The sequence below is a fragment of the Tachyglossus aculeatus genome, chromosome 4 (assembly GCF_015852505.1).
Source record: "Tachyglossus aculeatus isolate mTacAcu1 chromosome 4, mTacAcu1.pri, whole genome shotgun sequence".
NCBI lineage: Eukaryota > Metazoa > Chordata > Mammalia > Monotremata > Tachyglossidae > Tachyglossus > Tachyglossus aculeatus.
Window position 1 is genome coordinate 51,198,781 of NC_052069.1, and position 12,823 is coordinate 51,211,603.

The 12,823-nt window shown below is 42.6% G+C and overlaps 1 non-coding gene across 1 annotated transcript; it reads left to right on the plus strand.

Annotated features, from left to right (window-relative positions):
- The first annotated feature begins 8,022 nt into the window (after nucleotides 1–8,022).
- Nucleotides 8,023–8,160, plus strand: LOC119927661. The gene has a single exon (XR_005450642.1). It is a non-coding gene; the product is annotated as a small nucleolar RNA SNORA7 (small nucleolar RNA).
- Nucleotides 8,161–12,823: the final 4,663 nt, after the last annotated feature.

Genomic DNA, 12,823 nt, shown 5'->3' on the forward strand with positions numbered 1-12,823 from the left:
GAGGGGCTGGGGCTCCAGAGGAATATTGAGATTCATGAATCTTTTTACCAGTCTAAAACACCTGCAAGCTACACGATGCAGATCATTTTGCTTCTCTGTACCCCTCAGCCACCCATCATACTTCGGGTTCCATTTTGCCTCGTAGCCCAGTCGTCGTTAGTTTGAAACTTGGGGCAAAAGGCCAAAGTCCAACGTTGCAAATAAAGATGAGGATCGGGTTTTGAAGTCCTCCCCTCTGTCACTCATGGAAAATGACTTCTTGCACATTCTCTCCGCTCTATATTGTGCTCTCTACTTTCCATACCGTGCTCTAGAGTGTGCAGTCCACGGGGCAACATATACGAATGTGATCATGTTAGGAAACAAATGCATTTCAGTTTATGTAGCTGTGATCAATTGAGTGTTGATAAATAACCTAGAAAATTAAATCGGGAGCAATCCTCTGGTTTCTCTAGCAAAAGCGTGTCCCCAGTCCCCCTCCATCTTGATGTCTCTGTTATGCTGAAAGAATGATAGGAAAATGTATTTTCAAATGAGGATTGCCAGTGGCTCCTCCAGGACTAGACCTGTATTAATTACAGGAACATTATTTATCAAGCTGGCTCCGTGCTGAGTTAAGGTCTCCAGGCTTCTATCTCTCACTTCCTCCTCCTCAGTCTGGTCTTTAAATAATCCAGACAGAATCCCCATGTAGCTTCACAACACATTTTATTTATTCCACCTGCTTCAGAACACACACAAAAAAAGCTCTCCTAAAGAAAATGAGAATGGCAGGTCCTGTTTTATAAAGGTCATTTCAGAGCAATCAGCAAACTGTTTTCTTTGGCTTCAAACAGGTTAAATGTATTTCAGATCAAGAGAAGTTTGACAAGCATGAGGAACAAGAAATTCCTTAATAACACAAATAAAGGAGGGAAAAGTCTGTGGCATATGGCACCTATTTCTTTCAGAAAAGGAAAGACCCTTGGAACCAAACCCTTTGCTATTAATCCTGGCAGTAATTAAAGATGTTATTGGTTGGTACTGAGTCCCGCACAATTTTCAGTCATACACATGCTGCTGCTTTCCCCTCTCCTTGTCGCTGCATCCTACCCATTCCCAGATAGGATCAGTGAGTTTCTCTGCTTTCTGGAATTTGGGAATTTATGGAGTAATATCATTGTGCCTTTACAAAGAGTTGCACCATTTTTCAAAAAGCGAGTTTTTATTTAAAACTGTTCTATTTAAATAAAATATTGAAAGCATTTAGAGTTATTTCCTCTAACTGGATGGACTCCAATCAATGTATCTAAATTACTGGGAAAGGGGAAATAGGAAAGTAGATGGAAGTTGACGGAGGGTGTGATCATGTAAAATATAAGGCAAAAACATTTAGGTCTGGCCCCATGGTGTTTTTATTATTATTATTTAAATGGAGTGATAAATGTGCTCAAGCACACCAAATGAGCCAAAGGAAAATAAATCATGCCTGAAGGGTTCTCTCATCATAAATGAAGGCAAGTCCAAGTCCCACAATCCAGTCTTCGGGAGGAGCCTGTACCAAGGGATTGAGAAAAAGCACGGGTTTGGGAGTCAGAGGTCATGAGTTCTAATCCCGGCTCTGCCACTTGTCTGCTGTGTGACTGGGCAAGTCACTTAACTTCTCTGAGCCTTGGTTACCTCTTCTGTAAAATGGGGATTAAGACTGTGAGCCCTATGTGGGACAACTTGATCACCTTGTATCCCCCCCAGCGCTTAGAATAGTGCTTTTGCACATAGTGCTTAGCAAATGCCATCATTATTATTATTATTCATTCATTCATTCAATCATATTTATTGAGTTCTTACTGTGTGCAGAGCGCTGTACTAAATGCTTGGGAAGTACAAGTCGGCAACATATAAAGACGGTCCCTACCCAACAATAGGCTCACAGTCTAGAAGAGGGAAACAGACCACAAAACAAAACATGTAGACAGGTGTCAAAACTGTCAGAATAGATAGAATTATTGCTATACACACATCATTAATAAAATAAATAGAGGGTGTCTCTAACATTGCTTGTAGTCTCGCATTCCTGTCAGTCATCTGCGTGCTGGGGCAGAAGATGCAACAAGACATGAGGCAATGTGGAGGGCAGCACACTGCAAAGTGCATGCAAGACTCTTATATGTAAAATGCATCGCTGGCCAAAGCAATCACAGCATTGTTCTGACATTCTGCAGTAGCTGTGGAGAGCACCAGGCAGTGGTCAGGCTAGCCACCTCTGATCCCCCTCACCACCCAAATTAGCCTGCTACTTTCATCATCATCAATCATATTTATTGAGCGCTTACTGTGTGCAGAGCACTGTACTAAGTGCTTAGTACTTAGCTACTTTCAGGATTGCCGCTGAGCCAATTCACCGAGCCAGGGCCCCTTAGGTGGTTTTTCAGTCAAAAGCCTTCATGGCTGATGGCCTACCCTCAGTGGGAATTCCCCCGCTTCTGTCTGCTTCATCCCCTCTTCACTCCCTCCACCATTTTGGCAAGGTGTGGGGAAGACTTTGAGGAAGAGAGGGTTTTACAATCAAATACCCAAGTAAATCCTGCCAGGTTGTGCATTCTTTAAGGGCAAGGGATCACATCTACTTACCCTATTTTTTTCTCCCCAGTGCTCAGTGTAATGTTCTGCACACAGTAGTGGTTAATAATAATAATAAAAATAATAATGATGGCATTTGTTAAGTGCTTACTATGTGCAAAGCACTGTTCTAAGTGCTGGGGGGATAGAAGGTGATCAGGTTGTCCCATGTGGGGCTCACAGTCTTAATCCCCATTTGACAGATGAGGTAACTGAGGCATGGAGAAGTTAAGTGACTTGCCCAAGGTCGCACAGCTGATAAATGGTGGAGCTGGGATTTGAACCCGTGACCTCTGACTCCCAAGTCCAAGCTCTTTCCATTGAGCCATGCTGCTTGATTGAGTGATTGACTATATTATGATGTGTAATAAAGAATCAAGACAGGAGCACTTTCGTCAGGGATGCCTGACTTACTAGGCTTGACATGCCGCTTTCAGCAGTTTCTTAAGGAAGGAGAGATGAGAGGGTCTAATGCACATTGATTGGCAGACAGTTCCGGGAAGATAAAATATGGTTGTCCTTTGAGAACCTAGCCAAGGAAAGAGGATTTTGGTGTATACTGTAGCTGAAGACTTAAAGAAGATAGAGGCCAATAGAAAATGCTGATGTGGGCTTGTGCTCTGGCCACTCTATGCTGTGTCCCCAAGAGAATTTCATGAACATTAACTCTGTCACTGCAGCCTGGTGAGGGGCTAATATCATTGCGCCGTTTTGCATGAGAATCCTGACATTAAGAGAGGTTAAGTAATTTGCCCTGGGCAACCCAGCAAGCCACCTACAGAGTCACTACCAAATCTCCCAGTTCCGTTCTCTCTGGCCTATTCTCGAACCACTAGTCCATGCTGTCTCCTAGTAACTGTTCCTGAAAACATGGCAACAAAAGAACCCCTGTAGAATTGTTTTATTATCCACTGAAGTACCCTGATGGAGGAGACCCAGGGGTGGGCAGGAAGTTCACTAAAAACAAGGACAGAGAGAACTCATTATGTAGAAACTCTAAGTGAATTCAAACTTTAGAAAGGTTTATGTCATTTTCCCCCCTCTTCTTACACTGTGCTTCAATCGTTAAAAAGCTTCTGGTTTTAACTTGAGTAATCACAGCCGTCTTTTGAGTCAGAAGATATTAATGCTGGTGGTGAAATTACATTTTTTTTGTATCGTTGAAAGACACAATCTCTTCTACCCTGTGATCATGAAACTAGAAAAGGATGGCTTCTCTTGTGCAGTCTCAGTGGAGGTGAGCACTACAGCCCTAAGGGGGAGAGAGTGGGTTTACCTCTGCTTCATTTAGAGCTTAGATTTGGGATGAGGGAGGAAAGGTATATTCCGTAACCAGAAAAGCATGAACTTGAATACCTATTCTGCGTCCTACTTAGACCGTGAGCCCCATGTGCATCAGAGACTGTGTCTGACCTCATTATATGGAATCTATCCCAGCACTTACGTGCAATTGCACTACAAACCTACTTACTGTACCTCAGTCTCGTCTATCTCACCGCTGACTCTAAACTCTAGACTGTAAACTTAGTACAGTGCTCTGCACATAGTAAGCGCTCAATAAATGCGATTGATGATGATGATGATGATCTCTAGACTGTAAGCTCATTTTAGGCAGGAAATGTGTCACCAAATCTTGTCGGTCTCACCTTTACAACATCGCTGAACACAGTCCTTCCCTCACCATCCAAACTGCTACCACATTAATACAAGTACTCATCTTATCCCACCTAGATTACTGCGTCAGCCTCCTTTCTGATCTCCCAACCTCCTGTCTCTCCCCATTCCAGTCCATATTTCATTCCGCTGCTTGAGTCATCTTTCTTCATAAATGTTCAGGACACGTCAACCCCCCCGACACAAAAATCTCCAGTGGTTACCTATCCACCTCCATATCAAACAAAATCTCCTCGCCTTTGGCTTTAAAGAGCTCCAATACCTCATCCACTCCTACCTCACCTCGCTTCTCTCCTTCTACAACCCAGCCCACACTTCACTCCTCTGGTGCTAACCTTCTCACTGTACCTTCATCTCACCTGTCTCACTGCCAACCCCTGGCCCAAATCCTGCCTCTGGCCTGGAATGCCCTCCCTCCTCAAATCTGCCAGATTTTCCCTCTTTTCAAAGCTTTACTGAAGGCACATCTCCTCCAAGAGGTTTTCCCAGGCTAAGCCCCAATTTTTCTCATCTCCCACTCCCTTCTGCGTCACCCTGACTTGCTTCCTTTGCTCTTCCCCCCTTTCCCCACCCCGCAGCACTTATGTATATAGCTGTAACTTTATCTATTTATATTGATGTCTGTTACACTGTTACACAGTGCTCTCCTAAGCACTTAGTACAGTACATATGGGAACACAATAAGTATTCAATAAAATACAATTGATTAATTGATTGGCACATAGTAAGCACTTAACAAATACCATTTTTTAAAAGACTTGGCCTTGTGGTACGGCTGGGTTATGGAGTCATCACGCTTTCCTGTGATAACTGAACCCTCCTCCACCCCCAATATACATTGAGAGAGGGCAGGGATACAGTATGACGTCTGGGGTCATGGGACAGAAGGGTTCTGGGAGATTTTCTCAGCCATAAGCATCATGCACCCTCTCTGACTTCATAAACGGCTGTTGAGAGAGGCACACAGATAGGTTGCCTTTGGAGACACATGAGGCTTTTGGACTCCTTCACCCCAACTAAAGGTGTGGATAATGAGGAATTGAGATTATGGTCACCCCAGGCAAAGGACTTTGGGAGCTAGTATTCCCATGAAGAATTTCTCATTTTTCTGTGTAAAAAGAGAATATAGATTTCTGTTAAGTATACCTAGCAGAAATACACAACAAGAATCTAAAATGATTCTATAATATTAGTAACAATAATGATTATAATAATAATTGTGATATTTCTTTAAATGCTTACCATGTGCCTGGCACTGTTCTGAGCTCTAGTATAGGTACAAGCAAATTGGGTTGGACATAGTCCCTGTCCCATATGGGGCTCATAGTCTTAGGCTTAAATGAGGTAACTGAGACACAGAGAAGTGTCTCCCACTTCTAGACTGTGAGCCCGTTGTTGGGTAGGGACCGTCTCTATATGTTGCCAACTTGTACTTCCCAAGCACTCAGTACAGTGCTCTGCACACAGTAAGCGCTCAATAAATACGATTGAATGAATCAAAGTGAAGAGACTTGTTCAAGGTCACCCAGTGGGAAAGCCTGAATTAGAGACCAGGTCCTTCTGACTCCCAAGCCCAAGCTCTATCCACTAACCTACGCTGCATCTTCCCTCACCCATCTCTTGCCTCAATCCCTCCCTCCTTACTTCCTCTTTGGGAAAAGATGAGCACGGAGATGAGCACAGCATAGTGGATAGAGCTCAGTCCTGGGAGCCCCATATGGGACAGGGACTATGTCCAACCCAATTTGCTTGTACCTATACTAGAGCTTAGAACAGTGCCAGGCACATGGTCCATGGGTCCTAATTCCGGCATGGCTGTGCCGCTTGTCTGCTGTGTGACCTCAGGCAAGTCACTTCACTTTTCTGTGCCTCAGTTACTTCATATCTATCTATCTACATATCTATTCTATTTATTTTATTTTGTTAGTATGTTTGGTTTTGTTCTCTGTCTCCCCCTTCTAGACTGTGAGCACGCTGTTGGGTAGGGACTGTCTCTATGTGTTGCCGACTTGTACTTCCCAAGCTCTTAGTACAGTGCTCTGCACACAGAACGCGCTCAATAAATACGATTGATTGATTGATTGATTGATTGATTGATTCATCTGTAAAATGGGGAGTGAGCCTGTGAACCCCATGTGGGACAGGGACTGTGTCCAACCCAAGTTGCCTGTATCCACCCCAGCTCTTAGTACAGTGCCTGGCATATAATAAGTGCTTAACGAATGGATTATCATTATTATTAAAGGGCTCTGAGCTGTTGGTGCTGATACCAACTCCTGGGGAGGAGGGGGACAATGACAAAACACATGACACCACTGTGGTCCCCCAGGCCCAGAACCAGAAACTAAAATTAATTTTGATCACAATGGTACCTCCAATAGAAAGGTGCACTGGGCAAGAATTTGGACTCCCTCGAGACTGTGACGGCACTAGTGAGTTTTTGGTAACAAAGCTTAGGCAGGGAATTTATCTACTAATTCTGTTGTATTGTACTCTCCCAAATGCTTAGTACAGTGCTCCACATATCGTAAGCACTCAAGAAATACCACTGTTTGATTGATTACCATTCATTTCCTCTGGTTGTCCTCTGGAGATTGGGCTTGAGGCCTTTTCATCTTGGCATGCCTGAGATCAGATAAAACAAAACACACTGCCCTTTAATTAAGATGGCAGTGGTAGCAGAGAGCTGGAACTCATCAAAGAGCAGACAGACCTCTTTCTGTTCTGCTGGACACCTTAGCAATCGAAATACAGCACAATGCAGGGTATCTGAATATATGCAGAATGTATGTTGCTGACTTGTACTTCCCAAGTGCTTAGTACAGTGCTCTGCACACAGTAAGTGCTCAATAAATACGACTGAATTCAATGAATGAATGAATCTGAGATCTGCTATCAGGTATTTCTGAAAATCAAAGTTACCAAGCAAAATGCCAGTTCTGACCAGTGAATACCACAGATTCCTACACCCAATGGAAATTCTTCCTATCAGTAAATTATTTGAGTGTCTTTCTCCTTTACTTGATTATAAGTTTCTTGAGATCAGGGATCATGCTTATTAGCCTAATTAAACTTTTCCAAATGATTACCAATCAATCAATCATATTTATTAGGTGCTTAATCTGTGCAGTACACTACTAAGTCTTTGCAATCCTGCAGATGGGACATTTGCTAAAATAAATTACAGGACAGAGAGAGTAGCATGGCCTAGTGATGATGATGATGGCATTTATTAAGTGCTTACTATGTGCAAAGCACTGTTCTAAGTGCTGGAGAGGTTACAAGATGATCAGGTTGTCCAACGGGGGGATCACAGTCTTCATCTCCATTTACAGATGGGGTAACTGAGGCCCAGAGAAGTTAAGTGACTTGCCAAAAGTCACACAGCTGACAACTAGCGGAGCCGGGGTTTGAACCCATGACCTCTGACTCCAAAGCCCGTGTGCTCTTTCCACGGATCCATGCTGCTTCTCTAGTGGATAGAACATGGGCCTGGGATTCAGAAAGGACCTGGGTACTAATCCCAGCTCCACCGCTTGTCTGCTGTATGACCTTGGGAAAGTCACTTAACTTCTCTATACCTCAGTTACCTCATCTGTAAAATGGGGATAAAGACTGTGAGCCCCATGTGGTATAAGAACTATGTCCAACCTATCTAACTTGTATCTATCCCGCACTTAGAATAGCGCTTGACATATAGTAAGTGCTTAACAAATACCATCATTATTATTATTAGAGTAATGGTTTAATCCCCTCTCAGGGTCACACCTGGGGAGTTTCCAGTACTCTACCAGTCACGACTACAGGAGGGAGAGTCAAGCAGAGGCATATCTATTCCATTCCTAGCTTGGGTAGTAGCTAGTGAGTGGAAGACAATCTGCTACAACTCAAAACTCACCTGTGCTGATCAGTAGCAGCAGCATCGGAGAGAGTCGAGGGCAGAGACTCATTTAATGCAAGGAAGGAGGCAATGGTAAGCCACTTCCGTATTTTTGCCAAGAAAACTCTATGGATCCACTACCAGAATGATTGCATATGGAATTGGGATGCTCTGGGAAAGATGTGCCTATGGCGTCGCTGTGGGTTGGAGACAACTCAACAGCATAAGACAACAATGGTTTAATATGAATTGATGCCTTATTGTAGCAGGAGAGCTCTTATGTGCTTATGAAGCTCAGAGCTATGCTAAATACAGTTACCCATAATGAAAAGGTCTAAACCTAAGCATCAGACAAAATTGATTCATCTGTGTTGGGCAACAGTGGCATGGAAAAGAGTCAAAGGCAGATGACCAAGTGATTAAAATGTTGATCAAAGACAACAGCAGAGACTCAGGTTTTTTACTGCATGGAAAAAGGCAGTGGTAAACCACTTCTGTGCTGGGCAACAGTGGCATGGAAAAGAGTCAAAGGCAGATGACCAAGTGATTAAAATGTTGATCAAAGACAACAGCAGAGACTCAAGTTTTTTACTGCATGGAAAAAGGCAATGGTAAACCACTTCCGCATCTTTACCAAGAGAACTCTATGGAAACAGAGTACAGAACAACTTTATGGCAGAAGAAAGGATGTTCTGGAAATAATGTGTCTATGGAATCACTGTGGCTTGGAAACAAATTTGATGATATTTAAGGAATGGTTTAAAATATTTTTATAAGCGCAACTAGGGAAGGTGGAGGGGCATGTATTCAAGTGCTTAGATGATGCAGAAGTCTTGAAGTGGCTTGTTGGAAGAGGTTTGGAGTAAGAATATGAGAGTTTAATCATGGAGATGTAGTTTTAGAAGGTTTCGAAAATAGAGTAGTGGTGTACTGGATCTAAAAGGAGAGGGAGTTTCATGCATATGCGAGGGGAGGAGCAAGAAGTTGGTGATGAGAGAGAAAAGAATGAGTAGGTAGGAGGGTGGGAACAAGTGGTTGGAGATGGGAGAAATGAGAATAAGGGTCAGTGAATAGATGGTCTTGGGAGGAACAAAGAAAATGAGCTAGGGTCTAGTAAGAGGAAAGCTGAGAGAGAGGACAGAGTTGCTTGAGTGTGTTAAAGCCAATGGCAAGGAGTTTCTACTTGATGCAGAAAGAATGATTAACCAATAGAGGTTTTGAGGAGTGGATAGGTGAATCAATCAATCACATTTACTGAGCGCTTACAGTGTGCAGGGGAGTATAATACAACAACAGAGTTGGTAGAGTTGGAGAAATAGCATGGCATAGTGAATAGAGCACGGTCCTGTGAGTCAGAAAGTCATGGGTTCTAATCCTGGCTCCTCCACTTGTCTGCTGTGTGACTTTGGGCAAGTCACTTCAACTTCTCCGTGCCTCAATTACCTCATCCGTAAAATGGGGATTGAGACTGTGAGCCCCAATGTGAATAGGCACTGTGTCCAACCCAATTCGCTTGTATCCACCCCAGTGATTAGGACAGTGCCTGGCACATATTAAGTGCTTAACAAGTACCATTATAATGATCATTATCGTTATTATTACCAATAAACACATTCTCTGCTCACAACAAGCTGTGCACAGAACATGTTTTAGAAAAATTATCTGGGTTACAGGGTGAAGTACAAACAGGAGAGGGGAGAGATTGGAGGTCAGGACATCCACGAGGGGGTGGATGTCCAGTCTAGTCAGGATATAACAACTACCTGGACCAGTATGGTGGTCATTTGGATGGAGAGGAAGAGGCAGATTCTGGAAATTTGAAAGGACTTTCAAATGCTTTATCACACTGATTATAAAGGCAGGATGGGAGGAAGAATGGACAAGTGAAAGAAGCACAGGATTGGGAGGGAAGCAACCTGACCTACTGTGTGACTTTGGGCAATCATTATCTCATATTTATTTAGCACTTACTGTGTGCAGAGCATCATACTAGCACTTGGGAGAGGTCAGTGTAATGAAGTTGGTAGCCACATTCCCCGCCCACAATGAGCTTATAGTCTAGAGATGAGCGAGTCACTTAACCTCTCCAGTACCTCATTTTCCCCTCTTTAAAATGGGCACAAGGTGGACTTTTAGCCCTTTTAGCCCAAGAGCTAAATGCAGTAGGATTACCTTCCAACATTTAGCACACAAAAGTGCTTAATGAATATTATCATTATTATTGTAGTCATCAGTGTCATTATGTAGTTCATGTGGCTTTATACATGAAGTCCAGGTTAGCACCATTGAAAGCTGACTGACCTCGCTTTCGAATCTTACACCGGGATTATTTTGTGGGTGTCAAATCTGTAGATTTTGGTCTAAAACCGTGTTAGGTTGGGTTGGGAAAGCAAAGGCACTGTAATAGTCATGGGATGCCTTGGTTTCTGAAAGACAAACCGAGGCTAGGGGAAAAACTTCAGGCAATGGGGAAGTAATTCAAGGTTGGAAGAACTTCCTTATTGTTCCATCTAACTCACTTTTCCTCGGGTTCTTTCAAAATCAGGTGTACTGACATTTTGTGTTCTAACTTCATTTTTGTTAATAATCTCATTTCGTCCTCTCTTCTAGATGTAAAAAAAAAACTGCTGTCACTATTGCTGTTCAGCTGTTCTCCCATGCAGTGTTATTGAATGCCAGTCAAGGATTACTTCCACTTTGTATATTTTAAAAGGAAACTCTAACCCAGTTTGCCGTTTTGACAATTTATATCTTCAGCATGTGCCATTTTATGTATATTCCATTAGGACAAATCAGTTCTTTAGCAAATCTTTTTAATGAAACATTTCCCCCCAGAGCTTGGTAAAATGTGTTGGAAATGAGGTTATGCCGCTCTACCATAAGAAATATCTTATATTTAAGCCATTAAAAAAATGCTAACACCCAGCCTGACAGCTTGTTTCCAAATAGCTGAAATATTATACCTTGACAATTGAAGTTTCTTTTGGAAAAGCTAATTTAGCCTTGCCTATAATGGTACTCTAAGTGTTGACATCTGGACAATAAACATAAACATTCCTTTTTATAAAGATCAGGTTGCCATGGAGTAGTGATGCCTAATAAAATGTTCTATATTCAAAGACCACCATTTAGATGATCTGAGACGTACCAGTTCCTGACAATAAACGGAGAAATTTGAGATACTTAGGAATGATTTGTAGAAACTGCTGTTTGCCATTCACATTTATTACTACTATGAGTTGTGTGATATACACGTTATACATGTATATACAAGTATATATCTATATATCTATATCTATATATAGATATATAGATATATATTTCCTTATTTCCAGAAAAAAACATGGGCTCTTTCTATGCCTATCTGTCACAGTTTTCATTCTACCCATTTAAGGAGCATAAGCGAGATGATAGTGATGTTTTGCAGTTTTTTGGAACTTTGCATTTTATGAGCTTTTTGCAAACAGAAACTAATCCCCCTGCACTAACCACCCCCACAAGGAGATGATGAAATGAAATTTGGTGATGCTCCAGCTCAGCGGCTCAAACCCTTCTTTACAAAAGCAATTTCCTATTGGTGGTGGCATGTTTACCTCAGTCTCGTATTGATCAGGGAGACTTTCATTAGAAGGATCAGATTGGAAATGATTTCTGTGGCTTTCCTTTTTAAAGGGAGGAAGGAAATCACTTAAACTTCTCCTTCCCTCTCTCTTTGTTTAATGGTTTTAGACCCCTAGTTCAAAAACCTCAGTGAACATCCACAAAACTCTGTAACTATTCTCCTCCGTCAAAGATGATGCTCATGCAGATGAGATTTTGCCAGCATGTATAAGTGTGCTTTCCACATGGTGTGTGTGAAAACATTGCCCCTGGCTGCACCGTTGCATTTTCCACCCACAGAACCTGATGTTTGTCTCTTACTCCTTGCATTATGATCTTCTAGAATCTCCAGTTCTTGGGGAGTCACACCATTTCTAATTGCTGTTCTGCAAGACTGAACTGTGATTTCCTAGAGTCACCCTGCTGCCCACTGCTAGGCTTTTAAAATGCCGCTTTTCTGCTCACTGCTCACATTTTCCCCATTTCAGCTCCCAGGCAGAAGCTGTCTGAGGCTCCCGCAGTCTTCCACGTCTCCCCTGCCGTGCCCTCTGAGGTTTTGATGCTGAGGATGGATTCCAAGACCTCGTTATTTGAGATTGTGTCTTACAGCTTGAGGTTGAGAACGGCACATAGGTGGCTTGGATGAAACTGTTCTAGCAGTTAGAGGTGGGGCCAGGTGAAGCCAAATCTCATAGCCATACAGGTGGTACATTGAACATCACACTTGCCCTAGAAACATTGGTCAGATTTCTGATGCCTTGTTGGTGCCTCATTCTGCCAGACTTCCAAAGGGCATTTTAGGTTTGTTTAAAAAATATGTTTTTAACTATTCATTCATTCAATCGCATTTATTAAGTGCTTACTGTGTGCAGAGCTCTGTACTAAGAACTTGGAAAGTACAATTCGGCAACATATAGTGACAGTCCCTACCCAACAACAGGCTCACAGTCTAGAAGGGGGAGACGGACAGCAAAACAAACGGGCTCACAGTCTAGAAGGAGGAGACAGACAGCAGAACAAAACAAGTAGACAGGTGTCAATGCCATCCCAATAAATAGAATTATAGCTATA